Source organism: Mobula birostris, chromosome 1 (assembly GCF_030028105.1).
Source record: "Mobula birostris isolate sMobBir1 chromosome 1, sMobBir1.hap1, whole genome shotgun sequence".
In the NCBI taxonomy this organism is placed as follows: Eukaryota; Metazoa; Chordata; class Chondrichthyes; order Myliobatiformes; family Myliobatidae; genus Mobula; species Mobula birostris.
This window is the reverse complement of record NC_092370.1, coordinates 75,113,361-75,133,048: the sequence shown is the minus strand read 5'-3', so window position 1 is coordinate 75,133,048 and position 19,688 is coordinate 75,113,361. Positions and strand designations below refer to the sequence as shown.

Sequence of the window (19,688 nt, the reverse complement as noted above, 5' to 3'; positions counted from 1 at the left end):
TGCAGTAGTTCAATCACAAACAAGAGAAAATCTGCAGACGCTGGAAATCCAAGCAACACACACAAAATGCAGGCCAGACATTGTCTATAGGAAAGAGTATAACAGTAGTTGATGTTTTGAGCCAAGACCCTCTATCAGGACTGGAGAAAAAAAATTCCAAGTCACTGAGTATCTCTTGTAGTACAGTTATGTCAATTATCAAGAAATGGAAAGAATATGGCACAGTTGTAAATCTGCATAGAGCAGGCCGTCCTCAAATTCTGCAGGAGTTACAAGCTTCTGTGGCTAAGATGGGAGAGACTGCACATACAGCTGTTGTCCGGGTATTTTACCAGTCACGGCTTTATGGGAGAGTGGCAAAGAGTAAGCCACTGTTTAAAAAAACTCACAAGAAATCTCGGCTAGAGTTTGCCACAAGGCATGTGGAAAACTCTGAAGTCAACTGGAAGAAGGTCCTATGGTCTGATGAAACCAAGACAGAGCTTTATGGCCATCAGACTAAATGCTAGGATTGGCATAAACCAAACACCGCATATCAAAAACACACCATCCCTACTGTGAAGAATGGTGGTGGCTGCATCATGCTGTGGGGATTCTTCACTGCAGCAGATTATGGAAGGCTTGTTAAGGTAGAGGGTAAAATGAATGCAGCAAAATACTGGGAATTCCTGGAGGAAAACCTGATACAGTCTGCAAGAAAACTGTGTCATAGGAGAAGATTTGTTTTCCAGCAAAACAATGACCCCAAGCATAAAGCCAAAGCTACACAGAAATGGCTTAAAAACCACAAAGTTAATATCCTGGAGTGGCCAAGTCAGAGTCCAGACCTGAATTCAATTGAGTATTTGTGGCTGGACTTAAAAAAGTTCACTCATGATCCCCATTCAATCTAACAGAGCTTGAGCAGTTTTGTAAATAAGAATGGGGAAAAATTGCAGCATCCAGATATGCAAAGCTGATCGAGACTTATTCACACATACTCAAGGCTGTAATTGCTGCCAAAGGTGCTTCTACTAAATAATGGCTTGAAAAGGATGAGTAATTATGCAACCAATGATTTTGTGTTTAATAATTGTAATAAATTTAGACCAATTTGTAAGAACTTGTTTCCACTTTGAAACAAGTGTCTTTTCTGTTGATCAGTGTCAAAAAAGCCAAATTAAATCCACTGTGATTCAATGTCGTAAAACAATAAAACTTGAAAACATCCAAGACAGGAGACTGATTTTTATAGGCATTGTGTGTGTGTGTGTATATATATATAGTGCATCACCTCACACTTACCAGGATTAAATTCCATCTTCTCCCCTATTTTAATATCATTCTGTAGCCTAAGGCTATCTTTCTCAAAATCAAGAATGCCACAAATTTACTAATCTTACCTCCTACATTTGCATCCAAATTGTAATGTCCAAGCAACAATCCCTGTTTACACCACTGTTCATGTTTCAAATCACAAAAATAACTCTCCACCATCATTCACAAACATAAGAAAATTTGCAGACACAAAATGATTGAGGAACTCAGCAGGCCAGGCAGCATCTAGGAAAAGAGTACAGTTGACGTTTCCCACAAGGATCTTGTCAAAAGCCTTATCGAAATTCCTGTCAACTGAATAAATCACACTGCTCTCATTGGTGCATGTTGTATGTCTCTTCAGAAAGTTCACCTAATTTGATCAGACAGGATCATCCCTTAAAGTTGTGCTGACTATCAAAGTCTTGTCCCTCAGAACTTCTTCCAGTAATTTCCTTACCACTGAAGACACAAGAGACTGCAGATAGTGGAATCTGAATCACCAAACAATCTGCTTGAGGGATTCAGTGGTTTGGCCAATACCTGTGGGGGAAGGGAATTGAACACTTTTTGATCAAGGCTCAGTCCTAATGCAGGAGTTGACCTGAAACAGCAACAATTCATCCCTTACACTGATGCTTCTAGTCCTTTTACAGATTGTTTGCTGTACCCTACCCTTGACATTAGATTCACAGTTCAATTGTTGCCAAGAAGCATAAGAACTTAAATTCAAATTATTAGATCTGGAATTAATATTGTTCTTGAGAACAGTAACATTTGATTATAAATAAAATCCTGTTTGATTTATTAATCTCCACTAGAAAAAGATCAATTTTTCACCTAACCCACTTGTTTTTCTATAGTAGTTTTTTGTCTGTGGCTTAGGCTTCAAGTTGGGAGACATGGTCACAGTTATATACCTTACAGGCAATGTCACACAGACTCTTCCATCACATTCCCTGCTACACTTCACCCATGGTCAAGACAGACCCACTAGAAAGAATGGCATGACAAGGTGAGAGAGGATCACCCTGGGATCTCAGTATTGTTTCTAAACCCAGGGCTGATGGCAGTAGGTCAGACATGGGCCAGGAACCTTGTCTTGATTACCACTTGCTGTCCACTCTCAGCTGATGAATCAATTTGAGAAGAGGAGTGTGAATACAGGACAAAAAGTGTTATATTTCATTGCATGTGGAATACAAAACAAGGTGGATGAGCTTATTGTGCAGTTGGAAATTGGCAGATACAAAGTTGTGGGTGTCTCAGAATCATGGCTGAAAGAAGACCACAGCCTGGAGCTAAACATACAAATCCTACTGAAAAGCCAGGCAGGTAGGTGGAGGGGTGGGGTGGCTCTGTTGGTAAAATAAAATGAAATCAAATCCTTAGCAAAAAGTGACATAGGTTCCTTGTGGGTAGATTTAAGAACTACAAAGATAAAAAGATCCTGATGGAGGTTATATATAGGCCTCCAAATACAAATTACAATGGGTGATATAAGCATATTAAAGGGACAGTCTTATGATGGTCATGAGGGATTTCAATTATGTAGACAGATTGGGAAAATCAGATTGGTGCTTGAGCCCAGGAGAAAGAATTTATAGAATGCCTGTGAGATGACTTTTTCAAGTAGTTTGAAAGGCAATTCTGGATTTGGTGTCATGCCATAAATCATATTTGATTAGGGAGCTTAAAGTAAGGGAACCTTTTGGAGACTGAGATCATAAAATGATAGAATTCACCCTACAGTTTAAGAGGATGTCAGCAGGTTGGGCAGCATCCGTGGAAAAGATCGGTCAATGTTCCGGCCCGAAACGTTGACCGATCTTTTCCACGGATGCTGCCCGACCTGCTGAGTTCCTACAGCGTGTTGTGAGTGTTGCTTTGAGCCCAGCATCTGCAGATTATTTTGAGTTTGAGAGGATGTGTCAGTGCTGCAGTTAATTATAGAGGTATAAGAGAGGAACTGGCCAAAGTTGATTGGAAGGGGATCCCAGCAGCGATAATGGTAGGATAGCATAGACAGGAGTTTCTACTAGTAATTCAGCGGGCACAGGATCATTTAATACCAAAGAAGAAGAAGTATTATAAAGGAAGGATGAAGCAACTATGACTGTCAAGGGACATCAACAACAGCATAAAAGTATAAGAGAGGGCATTTACTACTGCAGAAAATAGCAGGAAGCTAATTGAAAACAAACAGAAGACAAAGTTTAAAAAAGCAGTAAGGGGAAAAAAGGTGAAATATGGAGGTAAACTAGTAAAAGATGGCAAGAAATTCACATTGGACCACTGGAAAGTTATGCCAGAGAAGAAGTAATAGGAAGCAAAGAGATGGCAGATAAATTGACTAAGTACTTTGCATCAGTCTTCATCATGGAAGACACCTGCAACATGCCAGAAATTTGAGAGAGTCAGGGGATAGAAGTGAATGTAGTTGTTATGACTAAAGGAAGGTGCTTGGGAAGCTGAAAGGGCTGAAGGTACAGTAGATAAGTCACCTGGACCAAATGGAGTACACTCCAGGGTTCTGAATGAGATAGCTGAAGAGATTGTAGAGGCATTAGTAATGATCTTTCAAGAATTAGTAAATCAAGAGACAACTTTAGCCACTCTCCAGTTTTCCAATACTTCACTGTGGCTCACAATGTGCAAAAAAAAAGACTTGAATGAAGACAAGAGTTGGCTGAGTGAACTCGGCCTTTTCTCCTTGGAGCGACAGAGGTGTATAAGATGATGAGAGGCATTGATCATGTGGATAGTCAGAGCCTTTTCCCCAGGGCTGAAATGGCTAGCATGAGAGGGCACAGTTTTAAGGTGCTTGGAAGCTGGTACAGAGGAGACGTCAGGGGTAAGTTTTTTACACAGAGTGGTAAGTGTGTGGAATGGGCTGCTGGTGATGGTGGTGGAGGCGGATACGATAGGGTCTTTTAAGAGACTCCTGGATAGATACATGGAGCTTAGAAAAATAGAAGGCTATGGGTAACCCTAGGTAATTTCTGAGGTAAGGACATGTTCAGCACAGCATTGTGGGCTGAAGGGCCTGTATAGTGGTGTAGGTTTTCTATGTTTCTATGTTCTAAGAATTGGTAAATTAGTAAACTTGCAGATGACATAAAGATTGGTGGCATGTGGATCATGTAGAAGGTTGCCAAAGGATACAGCAGGATATAGATGAGTTGCAGATGGGCAGAGAAATGACAGATGGAGTTCACTACAGCTACATGTGAGGTGTTAGTTACACTTTTGGAAGTCGAATGAAAGGAGAAAGTATACAGTTAATGGTAGGCCCTAAATAGCACTGAGGTACGGAGGGAACTTGGGGATCTAAGTCCAGGTGGTAAAGAAGGCGAATGGCATCTTTGCCTTTAATAGTGGAGGCACTGAGTTCAAGGGTCAGGAAGTTATGTTGCAACTTTATAAAACTCTGGTTAGCCTGGATCTGGAATACTACATTCAGTTCCAGTTGCCCTGTTATAGGAAGGATGTAGAGGCTATAGAGAGGGTGCAGAAGAGATTCAACAAGATACTACTTGGATTGAAGGGCATGTGCCATGAGGGGAGGTTGGACAAACTTGAGTTGTTTTCTCTTCAGCAGCTAAGGCTGAGGGGAGACCTGATAGATGTTTATAAAATTATGAGAGGCATAGATACAGTAGTTAGTTGGTATCTTTTTCCCAGGGGCAAAATGTCTAATACAAGAGGGTGAGCATTCAAGGTGAGAAGGGAAAAGTTCATAAGGAGATGTATGAAGCAAGATTTTTACACAGAGTTGTGGTTGCCTAGAGTGTGCTGTCAGCTTTGGTACTGGAGGCGTTTAAGAAGGTTTACATGAATACTGTATGTGGAAAAAGACCGTATGACCATAAGACATAGAAACAGAAATAGGCCATTTGGCTCATCAAGTCTGCTCTGATCCATTTCCCTCTCAACCCCATTTTCCTGCCTTCTCCCTGTAACCTTTCATGCCTTGAGTAATCAAGAACCTATCAACCTCCACCTTAAATTCACCCATTGACTTGGCCTCCACAGCCACCTGTGGCAACAAATTCCACTGATTCACCATCCCCAGCTAAAGAAACTTTTCTTCATCTCAGTATTATTCATTTACTTATTTTATTCTATTTTCACAGCTTGTCTTCTTTATCACATAGGTTGTTTTTCAGTTTTTGTGTATAGTTTTTCATTGATTCTATTGTATTTCATTGTTCTACTGTGAATTGTGAGAAAATGGATCTTAGGGTAGTGTGTAGTGTCACATAAATTTACATTGAACTTTGTTTTTCACTCTAACAGCTAATCTAGTGGAGCTGAAATAAGGACTTTATGCATCATAAACAGAGAAGGGCTGAAAGAGTCAGGCAATGATAACCCAAGCCACAAACAATGTTTCAGGTCATCACTCTAGTTATGAATGGTGCTAGACTACAAACAAGCTAACAGGAGAAGGAGTCTCCAGGATCAGACTGATCCTCAAAGGATTGGCATCATGCTTGACCGGGAGTGTTGCGTGGTTACTCTGTCTGCACTTTCTCCTAAGATCCCCAATAACACAATTACCACTACTGGTAGCAAGAAAGAGTTGAGAAGATTTGATCTACAAAGGCCTGTGAGAAGAGTGTCCACCCTGTGAGTGTCTGCAGTGAGCGTGTACAAGCTGTGAGTAGCAAGCAGTACATATAGTACGTAAAATGTGCAGTGTGAGCATGTGTGTGTGTGTGTGTGTGTGTGTGCCTGTGGTGGAATGTGAACCATATGTTTATACCAGTGGCTTTGTAGAATTCCACTTGGAGAGCAGGGAGATGCTAGACTCTGTGGAATGATGGTCACATCTGAAACAGGGACTTGAAGAATTGGGTGAAAGTGGGGGTGGGAAGAGAATGCAAGAGATAAACACACGCTTCCATAGCTAAAACAGACAGTGTTTTTGAAATAAACATTATTAAAAACAACAAATAAATGACTAGCGTTCTCAGTTCCATACCCTCAGAGTAATTTTCTGCTCTTGGCTCATTGACTCGTTATCCAAAGATGGTGCAGAGATGGGTTGGGTAATATATTAAAAAATATGAGTAAGACCGTATTGTTGTAGTGCTCTCTTTGAAACTGGAGTAGAGTTAATGCTCTGTGAGAAGCACTTAGTGTGGTTTAATGTGTGTGCAATAGTTCAGGGCTAACTTTGAGCAGTAAATTTTGCTGTGAGCTTACATAGTGAGATTATGAAGGAAAAGAGACTTTGTCTGGTTTTCTGTATGGTTTGAGGCTGTTCTTGGTGTTCTTATGTCAGTGATAAAGCTTTTTTTTCCCCTTCTATTTCTCTCACTTCTCACCTTCTGTAAGCCATGGATGAATGTGATATTGCATCACTGTGGTGGACAATGGACCTGGACGTGCAGGGTTGGGTTTGCGGGGGATACTGTCCCCAAAGCTGTGTTTCCCTACACATGAGGTGAGTCTTCCACTGGTATGCTTCCTTCCACTTATCCTACTTTGTTCTTAGTGAAGTATTCAGTTGAATTGCAGTCTGTCTTTTGTAGTTTGTGTGGTACAGGAGACCATACACATGTGCTTTGTAATTTACCCTGTTAATTTCTTTTTCACTTTCTATGTTTGTAAAAGTGGGAGAGTTGAGCCTCTGAACTTGAGCTGTGGTGGGATTCATTCCGGAAGGTCCAGGGAAGCTGCCAAATTCCTTCCCAAGCTGCTAAATAAATTTGGCAAGTCTGTATCATTTTTGTTTTACCTTGTTGCCAACCTGACTCGCTTAGGCCCATCTAATCCATATCAAACCATTTAAACGGCCTACTCCTATCGACCTGCATCAACACAATAGCCCCCCCATACCCCTACCGCATCCATGTACCTATCCAAACTTCTCTTAAACATTGAAATTGAACTCGCATGTGCCACTTGTGCTGGCAGTTCGGTCCACACTCTCACAACCTTCTGAGTGAAGAAGTTTCTCCTCGTGTTCCCCTTAAACCTTTCAGCTTTCATCTTTCACCCTAAACACATGACTTCTAGTTGTAGTCCCACCCAACCTTAGTGGAAAAAGCCTGCTTGCATTTACCCTATCTGCACCCCTCAAAATTTTGTATCGCTCTGTCAAATCTCCTCTCAATCTTCTACATTCCAAGGAATAAAGTCCAAAACAATTTAATCATTCCTTGTAACTCAGGTCCTCCAGACCTGGCAACATCCTTTTAAGTATTCTCTGTACTGTTCAGCCTTATCTACATCTTTCCTGTAGGCAGGTGACCAAAACTGCACATAATTCTTCAAATTAGGCCTCAACAATGTCTTATACAACATCAACATAACATCCCATCTACTGCACTGAATACTTTGATCTGTGAAGGCCAATGTGCCAAAAGCCTTCTGTATGACCCTATCTACCTGTGACGCCACTTTCAATGAATTATGTACCTGTATCCCTAGATCCCTTTGTTCTTCTGCACTCCTCAGTGATCTTCCGTCCATATGTAACCTATGCTGGTTGGTCCTACCGAAGTGTAACACCTTGCACTTGTCTGCATTAAATTCCATCTGCCATGTCTCAGCCCATTTTTCCATCTGGTCCAGATCCCACTGAAAGCCATGATAGCCTTCCTTGCTGTCTACTGCATAGAAACATAGAAAACATACAGCACAATACAGGCCCTGCAGCTCACAAAGCTGTGCTGAACATGTCCCTACCTTAGAACCCCCTAGGCTTACCCATAGCCCTCTATTTTTCTAAGCTCCATGTATCCATCCAGGAGTCTCTTAAAACACCCTATTGTTTCCGCCTCCACCGCCGCCGCCGGCAGCCCACTCCACGCACTCACCACTCTCTCAGTAAAAAGCATACCCCTGACATCTCCTCTGTACCTACTTTCAAATGTCTTAAAACTATGCCCTCTCGTGCTAGCCATTTCAGCCCTGGGAAAAAGCCTCTGACTATCTACACGATCAATGCCTCTCATTATCTTGTACACCTCTGTCAGGTCCCCTCTCATCCTCCATCGCTCCAAAGAGAAAAGGCCGAGTTCACTCAACCTTTTCTCATAAGGCATGCTCCCCAATCCAGGCAACATCCTTGTAAATCTTCTCTGCACCCTTCCTATGGTTTCCACATCCTTCCTGTAGTGAGGCGACCAGAATTGAGCATAGAACTCCAAGTGGGGTCTGACCAGGGTCCTATATAGCTGCAACATTACCTCTTGGCTCTTAAACTCAATCTCACGATTGATGAAGGCCAATGCTCCGAATGCCTTCTTAACCACAGAGTCAACCTGCTTAGCAGCTTTAAGCGTCCTATGGACTCGGACCCCAAGATCCCTCTGATCCTCCAAACCGCCAAGAGTCTTGCCATATTCTGCCATCATATTTGACCTACCAAAATGAACCACCTCACACTTATCTGGGTTGAACTCCATCTGCCACTTCTCAGCCCAGTTTTACATCCTATCGATGTCCCGCTGTAACCTCTGACAGCTCTCGACACTATCCACAACAACCCCTAACCTTTGTGTCACCAGCAAATTTGCTAATCCATCCCTCCACTTCCTCATCCAGGTCATTTATAAAAATCACGAAGAGAACGGGGTCCCAGAACAGATCCCTGAGGCACACCACTGGTCACCGGCCTCCATACAGAATATAACCCTTCTGCAACCACTCTTTGCCTTCTGTGGGCAAGCCAGTTCTAGATCCACAAAGCAATGTCCTCTTGGGTCCCATGTCTCCTTACTTTCTCAAAAAGCCTTGCATGGGATACCTTATCAAATGCCTTGCTAAAATCCATATACAGTACATCTACGGCTCTACCATCATCAATGTGTTTTGTCACATCCTCAAAAAATTCAATCAGGCTTATAAGGCACGACCTGCCTTTGACAAAACCATGCTGACTATTCCCAATCATATTATGCCTCTCCAAATGTTCATAATTCCTGCCTCTCAGGATCTTCTCCATCAACTTACCAACCACTGAAGTAAGACTCACAGGTCTATAATTTCCTGGGCTATCCCTACTCCCTTTCTTGAATAAGGGAACAACATCTGCAACCCTCCAGTCCTCCAGAACCTCTCCCGTCCTCATTGATGATGCAAAGATCATCGCCAGAGGCTCAGGAATCCCTCACTTCCCACAGTAGCCTGGGGTACATCCTGTCCGGTCCCAGTGGCTTATCCAACTTGATGCTTTCCAAAAGCTTCAACACATCCTCTTTCTTAATATCTACATGCTCAAACTTTTCAGTCCGCTGCAAGTCATCCCTACAATCACCAAGATCCTTTTCGGTAGTGGATACTGAAGCAAAGTATTCATTAAGTACCTCTGCCATCTCCTCCGGTTCCATATTTCCACTGTCACACCTGATTAGTCCTATTCTCTCACGTCTTATCCTCTTGCTCATCATGTGAATTCTACTTGTAGAATGCCTTGGGGTTTTCCTTAATCCTGTCCACCAAGGCCTTCTCATGGCCCCTTCTGGCTCTCCTAATTTCTTTCTTCAGCTCCTTCCTGCTAGCCTTATAATCTACTAGAGCTTGATCATTACCTAGTTTTTGAACCTTTTGTAAGCTCTTCTTTTCTTCTTGACTAGATTTACAACAGCCTTTGTACACCACGATTCCTGTACACTACCATCCTTTCCCTGTCTCCTTGGAACGTATACACACAGAACCCCATGCAAATATCCCCAGAACATTTGCCACATTTCTTCCTCATGTTTCCCTGAGAACATTTGTTTCCAAGTTCCTGCCTGATAGCCTCACATTTCCCCTTACTCCAATTAAACGTTTCCCTAACTTGTCTGTTCCTATCCATTTCCAATGCTATGGTAAAGGAGATAGAATTGTGATCACTATCTCTAAAATGCTCTCCCACTGAGAGACCTGACACCTGACCAGGTTCATTTCCCAATACCAGATCAAGTACAGCCTCTTCTCTTATAGGCCTATCTACATATTGTGTCAAAAAAACTTCTTGAACACACCTAACAAACTCTACCCCATCTAAACCCCTCACTCTAGGGAGATGCCAGTCAATATTTGGGAAATTAAAATCTCCCACCACAACATATTACTCCTTTCCAGAATCTGTCTCCATATCTACTCCTCGATGTCCTTGTTATTATTGGATGGTCTATAAAAAACACCCAGTAGAGTTATTGACCCCTTCCTATTCCTAACTTCCACCCACAGAGACTCCGTAGACAACCCCTCCATGACTTCCTCCTTTTCTGCAGCCGTGACACTACATCTGATCAACAGTGCCACTCCAATCCAGTACATCTCCAATCTTGATGTCATCTGTAAATTTTCTGATCCAATTAATCACATTATCAACCAGATTGTTGATGTAGATGACAAACAACAATGGACCTCCTCGCAGCACTTCACTAGTCACAGTCCTCCAATCAGAGAAGCAATCAGTCACTACCAATCTCTGGCTTCTCCCACTAAGTCAATGTCTAATCCAATTCATTATCTCATCTTGAATGCCAAGTGACTGAACCTTCTTGACCAACCTCCCATGCGGAACTTTATCAAATACATTGCTAAAGTCCCTGTAGACAACATCCACTGCCTTGCCTTCATCAACTTTCCCAGCAACTTCCTCAAAAAACATTATAAGATTGGTTAGACATGACCTACCACACACAAAGTCATGCTGACTAACCTTAAACTGTCCATGTCTATCCAAATACTTATGTATATATGCGGTCCCTTAGAATACCTTCTAATAACTTTTCCACTACTGATGTCAGGCTCACTTCCCTATAATTTCCTGGTTAATGTTTAAAGCATTTCTTAAACAGCATAACAACACTGGCTATCCTCCAATCATCCGGTACCTCACGTACCGCTAAGGCTAAGGTGCCCTGGTAATTTCTGCACTTGCCTCCTGTAAGGTCCATGGAAACACCTTGTCAGGCCCTGGGGATTTATTCACCTTAGTTTGCCTCCAGACAGCAAATATGTCTTCCTCTGCAATCTGTATAAGGTTCATAAAGAATTCTCAGCTTTAAGGATTGGGTTTGAATTAAACCTGGGGTTGCATATTCTAACTGACTGTATGGAAATTCCCTGAGTGCTCTGGTTTCCCCTCTCTCATCCTGGTTGGGTAATTTATTGTAAGATCCCAACAAGACATAGAGAACATCATAAACACAGGAGCAGAATTAGATCATTGAGTCTACTTTGCCATTCGATCATGGCTGATTAAGGATCATCAATACAGAGGTCAATAAATGAAATTAAATCTTAAATGTCAATCAAAAGAAGCCACTCCAATGGATGATCAATGTGTCAAGTTGAAAATCTTCCATCAGAACTGTGAGTGTGTGAAGATCAACACGTTCTGATGTGCAGGGGAGAAGAATGGGGATTTGTGACTGGTAGAACCTCCAACCTCCACCCATCTGAGCACAGGTTGTCCTCTTTGCATGGACATATTCTTGAGGAGAGCAGGAATCTGTGACTGGTGGGAAGAAGGGGGCTTGATGAGATGCCCTCCTACCTTAGACTGGTCCTGGACTTATTTTCCATCTGGCATAGTTTGCATTTTGTTGTTTGATTGTTGGGGTTTTTTGTATTGCTATATTTACGCTCTATTCTTGGTTGGTGCGGCTGTAACAAAACCAAATTTCCCTCGGGGTTAATAAAGTATATCTGTCTATATATCTTCCTCCTATCACTCCCTCCAACCTTCACCGCTGAGCACCAGTTGTACACGTTGCCCATGGACACGTTCATGAGAATGGGAGTCTGTGACTGTAGATGATGTTCCCTTGGTGGAGTCATTTGGCAAAAGAATTGAACATACAAGAATATTTTTATAAACAAAATAATCTTTATTCATAATAAAAAATACTTACAAGAATAAACCATGCAATGCCTTTTCATTCTTTCCATTCATAGTCAATGCTTTCCCTACTGTTCTATTGCATTTCTACAGATCAACAGCACTGCTCTCCGTTCATGTGGCTCTCTGAGGTGGTAAATGACTACTATAATTGAGTAGCTTCATCACCCAGCCCGGCTGCTCCCTCTCCAGTAGCAGGAGAACCCTACATGGTGGTCCTTCCCCACTGAGCCCTTGCGGTGGCTTCAGTGTGTTCCTTGGCACGTACTCCTGCAGCCTGGACTCTGCCCGTTGATATGGTGGCAGTCCAACAACATTCAGGCAGACCAAAGGGAAGCTTTCACTGAGTTGGTGATCTGCCAGCAGAACCTGATGTTCAGCGTGTGTCCCCGGGAACAGCTTGTAAATCAGAAAGTCCTCTGTCACGCAGCAGCTCGGAATAGGCTGCAACACAGGCTCTTGCGTCTTCACGTAAGGGATTTGATTGGAAAGGGCTTAAAGAAATGAGTGTGAATGGGCCTAGTGGATTGCTCTCTGGAACTTGTAGTTCTAGTCTCACCCAACCTCAGTGGAAAAAGACTGTTTCTATGTATACCCTTATAATTTTGTATCCCTCAATAAATCTCCCCTCATTTTCCTGTGCTCCAGGGAATAAATTCCTTATCTATGCAACCTTTCCCTTTAACACAGGTTCTCAATTCTTGGCAAAATCCTTGTAAATTTTTTCTGCACTCTTGCAATCTTATCATCTTTCTTGTCAGTAGGTGGGCAGAACTGCACACAATACTCCATATTAAGGTCCTCCATTTCCTAGGTTCCTCTGTGTCCTCTAGTTTTACCTCCCCTGCCGGGGAAAAGACTCTGAGAATTTGCTGTATCTATGCCCATCACCTCATGACTTTAGCAACCTCTACAGCCACCCCTCAGCCTCCTACATTCTGGGAACAGGGGCGGGGGAGAATGGTGGAAAGCCACAGACCATCCAGTCTCTTCATAACTCATGCTCCAATCCTGACAACAGCCTTGTGAATCTTTTCTGTACCCTTACCAGCTTAACTACATCCTTCTGACTGCTAGGCAATCAGAACTGCACACAATACTCCGAGTGTGGTCTCACCAATGTCCTATACAGATGTAGCATGGCATTCCAACTTTTGTATTCAATTACCTGTCCGATGAAGGCAAGCATATATCATTTACCCTAGCTATGTCAATGTTATCGGGGAACTACAGAAAAAGTTTGTGAATCCTTTGCAATTACCTGGTTTTCTGCGTTAATTACTCATAAAATGTGGTCTGACCTTCATCTAAGTCACAATACTAGACAAGCACAATCTCCCTAAGCTAATAACATACAAACAATTGTACTTATTCTTGTCATTACTGAGTACGCCATTTAAACTATCACAGTCTAGGTTCAAAAAAAGTATGTGAATCTCTGGGGTAATGCCTTTTACAAAAGCTATTTGGAGTCAGGTGTTCCAACGAATGAATTGAGATTAGAGGTGTGGGTTATAGAGGTGCCCTGCCCTCTACAAAAGACACACAATGTCAGGTTACTGTCAGAGCCTGCACTTCTCAAAAAAGATCTCTTAATGTGCTTCAATCAAAACAACTTACAGAAGAATTGTAGAGATGCATGAAGCTAGAAAAGCTACAAAATCATTTTTAAAGACCTGAGTGTTTATCAGTCCACAGTAAGAGAAATTGTTTACAAGTGGAGGAAATTCAGTACTGTAGCTACTCTCCCTAGGAGTAGGCATCCTGCAAAAATTGCACCAATGTACATGCTGAAGGACATGAGAAAGAACCCAAGGGTAACAGCAAAAGACCTGCAGAAATCTCTAGAACTTGCTAAAGGCTCTGTTCATGCATTGACTATAAGAAGAACACTGAATGAGAATGGTGTTCGTGGAAGGACACCATGGAGGAAACCACTGCTCTCCAAAAAATAACATTATGGCACAACTCGAGTTTGCAAAGACCACCTAGATGTTCCACAATACTTCTGGGACAATATTCTGTGGACAGATGAAACAAAAGTTGAACTTGTTGGCAGAAATACACACTGCTATGTTTGAAGGGAAAAAGGCATTGCATACTAACACCAAAACCTCATCCCAACTGTGAAGCATGATGGAAGGAGCATCATGGTTTGGGACTGCTTTGCTGCCTCCTGGCCTGCACAGTTTACAATCATTGAGGGAACAATGAATTCAAAATTGTATCAAGACATTTTACAGGAGAATTTTAGGGTAGTGGTCCATCATCTGAAGCTTAATAGAAGTAGGCTGATGCAACAAGACAACAATCCGAAAGACAAATCAACAACAGAATGGTTTAAAAAGAAGAAAATTTGTTTTTGGAATGGCCAAGTCAAAGTCCTGACCTTGATCCCTTAAAATTGCTGTGGAAGGACCTGCAGCAAACAGTTCTTGCAAGGAAGCCCACCAACATCCCAGAGTCAAAGCAGTTTTGTAAGGAGGAATGGCCTAAAATTTCTCCAAGCTGATGTACAGGATTGATCAACAGTTACCAGAAATGTTTGGTTGAAGTTACTGGTGTACAAGGGGGTCACACCAGTTACAGAAAGCAAAAGTTCACATACTTTTTGCAACAGCTATATGTAATATTGGATCATTTTTCTCAATAAATAAATGAACAAGTATAATATTTTTGTGTTATTTATTTAATTGGGTTCTCTTTATCTAGTTTTAGAACTTATGTGAAGATCTAACCACATTTTAGGTCATAGTTATGCAGAAATAGAGAAAATTCTACAGGGTTCACAAACTTTCTGGCACTACTGTAAGTACTTGTATTGCTATGTCTCTCTGCAACACTCCTCAAAGCCCTGACATTTTCCTTGTAATTAATACCCTGGCTTAACTTTCCAAGATCCAAGATGCTGTACTTTCCTTAGTAAACTTCCATCTGCTATTCCTTGGTCTATTTTCTCAGTTTTTGACTAACCTAATGAAACTGTTTTGGGGGATTTATTTTGAAGAGTAGATGAAGGCAGAACCAGTGATTTTGGATTTGCAGGATGCTTTTAATAAAATACCATATGGGAGAATGGTGAACAAAGTTCCTGTCACTGAACAAGACTGTAAACACTGGTCCATGACAGCATCCCATCAGTCCCATTCTGACTCATGCCCCAGCAACTTGTTCTTTCTTAAGCCCATCAACTCCTCCTTGCTTCTAAACACACTAAGAGGCAATGTACAGCAGTCATTGAACCTATGTGCACATCTCAGATGTGGGATGAAGCCAAAGTACCTGACAGGAACCCACAGACACAGGAAACCTGCAAACTCCACACAAGCAGCAGTGGAAACTGAGATCAGACTGGGATCTCTGGACCTATGAGGCATCAGCACTGCATGCTACACCACTAAGCCATCACTATACAATACATAGAATTGATGGTAATATAATACTGTAGTGTAGATTCAGTTGGTTAACACAGTAAGTGTAGGGGAAAAGTTCAGAATCAGGTTTATCATCACTGATATTCATTGTGAAATTTAGTGTTTAGCAGTAGCAGTACAGTGCAATACATAAAAGAATTACTATAAGTTACAGTAAGTATAAATTTAATGAATTAGCATGCAGTGTAAAGAGAGCAAAAAAGTGAGGTAGTTTTCATGGACTGAGAGGAAGAAGCTGTTCTTAAAACTTTGTATGTTCAGGTTTCTGTACCTCCTCTCTGATGGTAGCAATAAGAAGAGGTCATGTACTGTTGGGCGAGGGTCCTTAATGAGGCATTGCCTTTTAAAGATGTCCTCAGTGTTGGGGAGGCTAGCGTCCATGGTGGAGCTAGCTGAGTTTCCAACCCTCTGCAGCTTTTTCTGATCTTGTGCATTGGCCTCTCCATACCAGATAGCGATGCCACCAGTCAGAATACTCTTCACGGTACACCTGTAGAAATTTACTAGTGTCATTGATGACATACCAAATCCTCTAAGACTACTAATGAAATACTGTCACTGGTGTGCCTTCTTCGTAATTACATTAATTGTTGGTCCACAATCGATATTCAGAGAACTTGAAACTGTTCTTTCTTTCCTCTGCTAATCCATCAAAGAGGACTAGTGTGCATTCTCCACACTTCCCCTTCCTGAAGTCCATAATCAATTCCTTGGTCTAACTGATGTTGAGTGCAAGGTTGTTGTGATACCAGTCAATCAGATGATCTACTTTACTTCTGTACGTCTCCTTGTCACCTTCTGAAATACTTCCTACAACTGTTGTGGCGTCAGCAAATTTATAGATGGTGTTTGAGCTGTGCCTCGCCACACAATCATGGGTTTAGAAAGAGTAGAGCTGTGGGCTTGAGGTGTGCCATTGTTGATTGTCAGTGAAGACGAGATGTTATTTCCTACCCTCACAGACTGTGCGGTCTCCCGGTAAGGAAGTCAAGGATCCAGTTGCAGAGGCCCAAGTTTTGGACCTTGTTGATTAGAACTGAGGGTATGATTGTGCTGAATGCTGTTTATCTCCTCGTCGCCATTTGAAATTCTGCCAGTTGTATCATTAGTGAATTTATAGATGGTGTTTGAACTATGCCTAACCACAGTCTTTATTGGGTTACCAGGCTGTGACTGTTGTACTGCAGAGATTGGTATCTCAATTTGGCAGAAAGAAACAAACGTATCATTTTTCATGTGTACAGATGAGATAACCCTAAGTGGGAATGTGAGGGATGAGGATACAAAGAGGTTTTCTGGGAATGCAAACTAGTGGTAAATGAGTAACATAACAGTAGTATTGTGGACTATCAAGGAAATAATGTCAAGTCTAACAGTGTTGAACATTTTTAAGTGTAGGACTGAGAAATGTTGCTCAAAGGGACCTGGGTAACCTTGTCTCGTCACCAAAAGCTCGTCTGCATGTATAGTAGGCAATTGAGAAGTGCAATGTATGTGCTATCTTTAATCCAAAAAAGTTTTAAATGCAAGTTATCTTCTGACTATTTATATGAAGCCCTGGGGAGTTCTGTATGATTTCCCTCTTGCATGAGGATGTATCTGGTCTAGAGTGCAGCAACGATTGATTTGCGAGACTGGGGTTCTGGGATGGTTGATTTATCAAACATGTAGGTGTTTGATAACTTTAGTCTCCCCAGTTTGGAAGAACAATAAACTTATTGAGATGCAAAAGTACCTGCTGCCTTATCTGGGTAAATAGTGGGGAGGGTTTCCTTGTGGCTAAGGAGACTAGAGCCGTTTAATCCTATCATAAAGGTAGTATACTTAAGACTGAAATGAGAGAAATTCCTTTGTTCAAATTAATCATTTGGAAATATTTCCAAGAGGCATGAGTCATATCTGATATTAATCAGTTGTTGGACTGCTGAATATAAAGATTGTAGGGATTTTCACTTTGAAGCTGAACTACGTTGAAATATCATGCAGGCTTGGGCTGTATGGTTCTTGACTTACAATATTTAATTTTATCCAGGTATTTTGACAGTTTTGCCCCAGAGTCAGTCTTGAGATATTACAAAACCCAACCCAGAATGAATGCTATTCATTGGGTCAGACCAAAGGCTTAGGAGCCAAGTATTTAGGACTCTTGAGATATAAATGGAACCTCTCATTATTCTGTCAATTTCAGTTTCCAGAGCCTGTCTGCAGCTTTGATTGGTCCAATTAAAGTGTTGCCCTTTCACCAGAGGCAATACTTGGTGGCTGGGTAGTGGACAGTACTGAATGGCTTGTATGCTTCATCACCTTACATCATGGATTTTGGGGGTTGGAGGAATGGGAGGGAGCAACTGGGAAGTTCAGGAATGTGCTGTTGTAGATTAGCAATGATTCTGAAGGACTGAATGGCCTTTTTCTATTTGCTGCCATAACACCTACGAAATATTACCATAAAAGGTCTGGGAGATGAGAAACAGACTAAGATCCTCTGGTCTTTATTAGGTCTTTTTTATCCTATATATTATAGGTTCATACTTCATCCATTGTTTTCAATTCTAGGATATGATGGTGGAAATGGGTCAGAAAGACAGCTATGTTGGTGATGAAGCCCAAAGCAGGAGGGACATCCTCACCCTGAAATACCAATTGAGTACGGGATTGTGACCAACTGGGATGATCTGGAGAAGATTTGGCACCACATCTTTTATGAGTTGTGAGTGGTCCCAGACAAGCAACCTGTCCTCCTCTCAAAGGCTCCCCTCAATCTCAAAGCCAACCTCGAGAAGATGACCAAATCATATTTGAGAACATTAACACTCCAGCAATTATGTTGCCATTCAAGCACGTACACCTCTGGCCGTACCACTGGCATTGTGCTAGATTCTGGGGATGGTATGACTCACACTGTGCCAACCTACGAAGGCTATACCCTGCCACACGCCATCCTGCATCTGGACCTGGCTGACCAGAATCCCAATGGTTGAGTACGGGTACTCCTTCACAACCACAGCTGAGAGGGAGATTGTCCTTGACATCAAGGAAAGCCTCACTTATGTTGCCCTAGATTTTGAATCTGAGATGCAAACAGCCATCTCATCCTTATCCTTGGAGAAAAGCTATGAGCTTCCTGATGGCCAAGTTATCACCATTGACAGATGGTTGAATATTCGGTGTGCATCTTATTTTTATTGCAGATGGTGGCATTATTGTTCCAGGTAGCAGCAGCCCAGAAGAGAGCTTACCCAGTCAAGACAGATGACAAAGGAAAACTTGACTTGGTTCGTAACGTACAGAGAAGGCTGGAGCTCAAAACATAGGACACACTGGGATAGGAAACACACACACAAAATGCTGGAGGAATTCAGCAGGCCAGGCAGCATCTATGGAAAAAAAGTAGTCGACGTTTTGGGCCAAGACCCTTTGGTAGGACTGGGGGCTAGTTCTGACGAAGGGTCTCGGCCCGAAACATCGACTGTACTCTTCCATTGATGCTGCATGGCCTGCTGAGTTCCTCCAGCATTTTGTGTGTGTTTCCTGTCCCACTGTGTCTTACACTTTGAGCATCTCCATAGCACTATAGCCCATCTCCAGCATCTCTTATAGCTGGCTGTCCAGGAACAAATTTGCGGCAAGCAAGAGATGTGCACACCAGGCAGTGAATTTTTGGTGCCAGAGACAAAGTCTACACATGCATCTCACAGGAAGAAAACGGGCTACCAGTTGTCATCTAGCATTGTCAGTCAAGTAGCAGGACTTGAGCTGACAGATGGACGAATTGTTAAGTGACATTTGGATCATATATACCAATGAACTGACAGGGGACCTAGGGAAGCATCCTCTGCTGATGAAGCTAGTCTCCCAACAGAAGAACCAATAGAGGCTTCATCAAAAGAAGAAGAGATTCACAGTCCACTGCCCTTGACATTCATCAGCTAACCAGGGAAGCACAGAGTGGGAAGCGAACCCCTGCGGCAGTCCATAAGCATGTGCCAGCCAGTTGACTGCAACCAAGCGGGGTAGACATTTCATTATATTTCTCAGTTTACCTAATTTATTCCCATCCTCTGCCGTTCCCATCTATGTAGGGTGAGGGATGTACCATATCA

The 19,688-nt window shown here is 42.2% G+C and overlaps 1 pseudogene; it reads left to right on the top strand.

The window, feature by feature from the left end:
• Positions 1–6,652: 6,652 nt before the first annotated feature.
• LOC140188866 (actin, cytoplasmic-like) lies at positions 6,653–19,368 on the top strand (annotated as a pseudogene).
• The last annotated feature ends 320 nt before the right edge of the window (positions 19,369–19,688 follow it).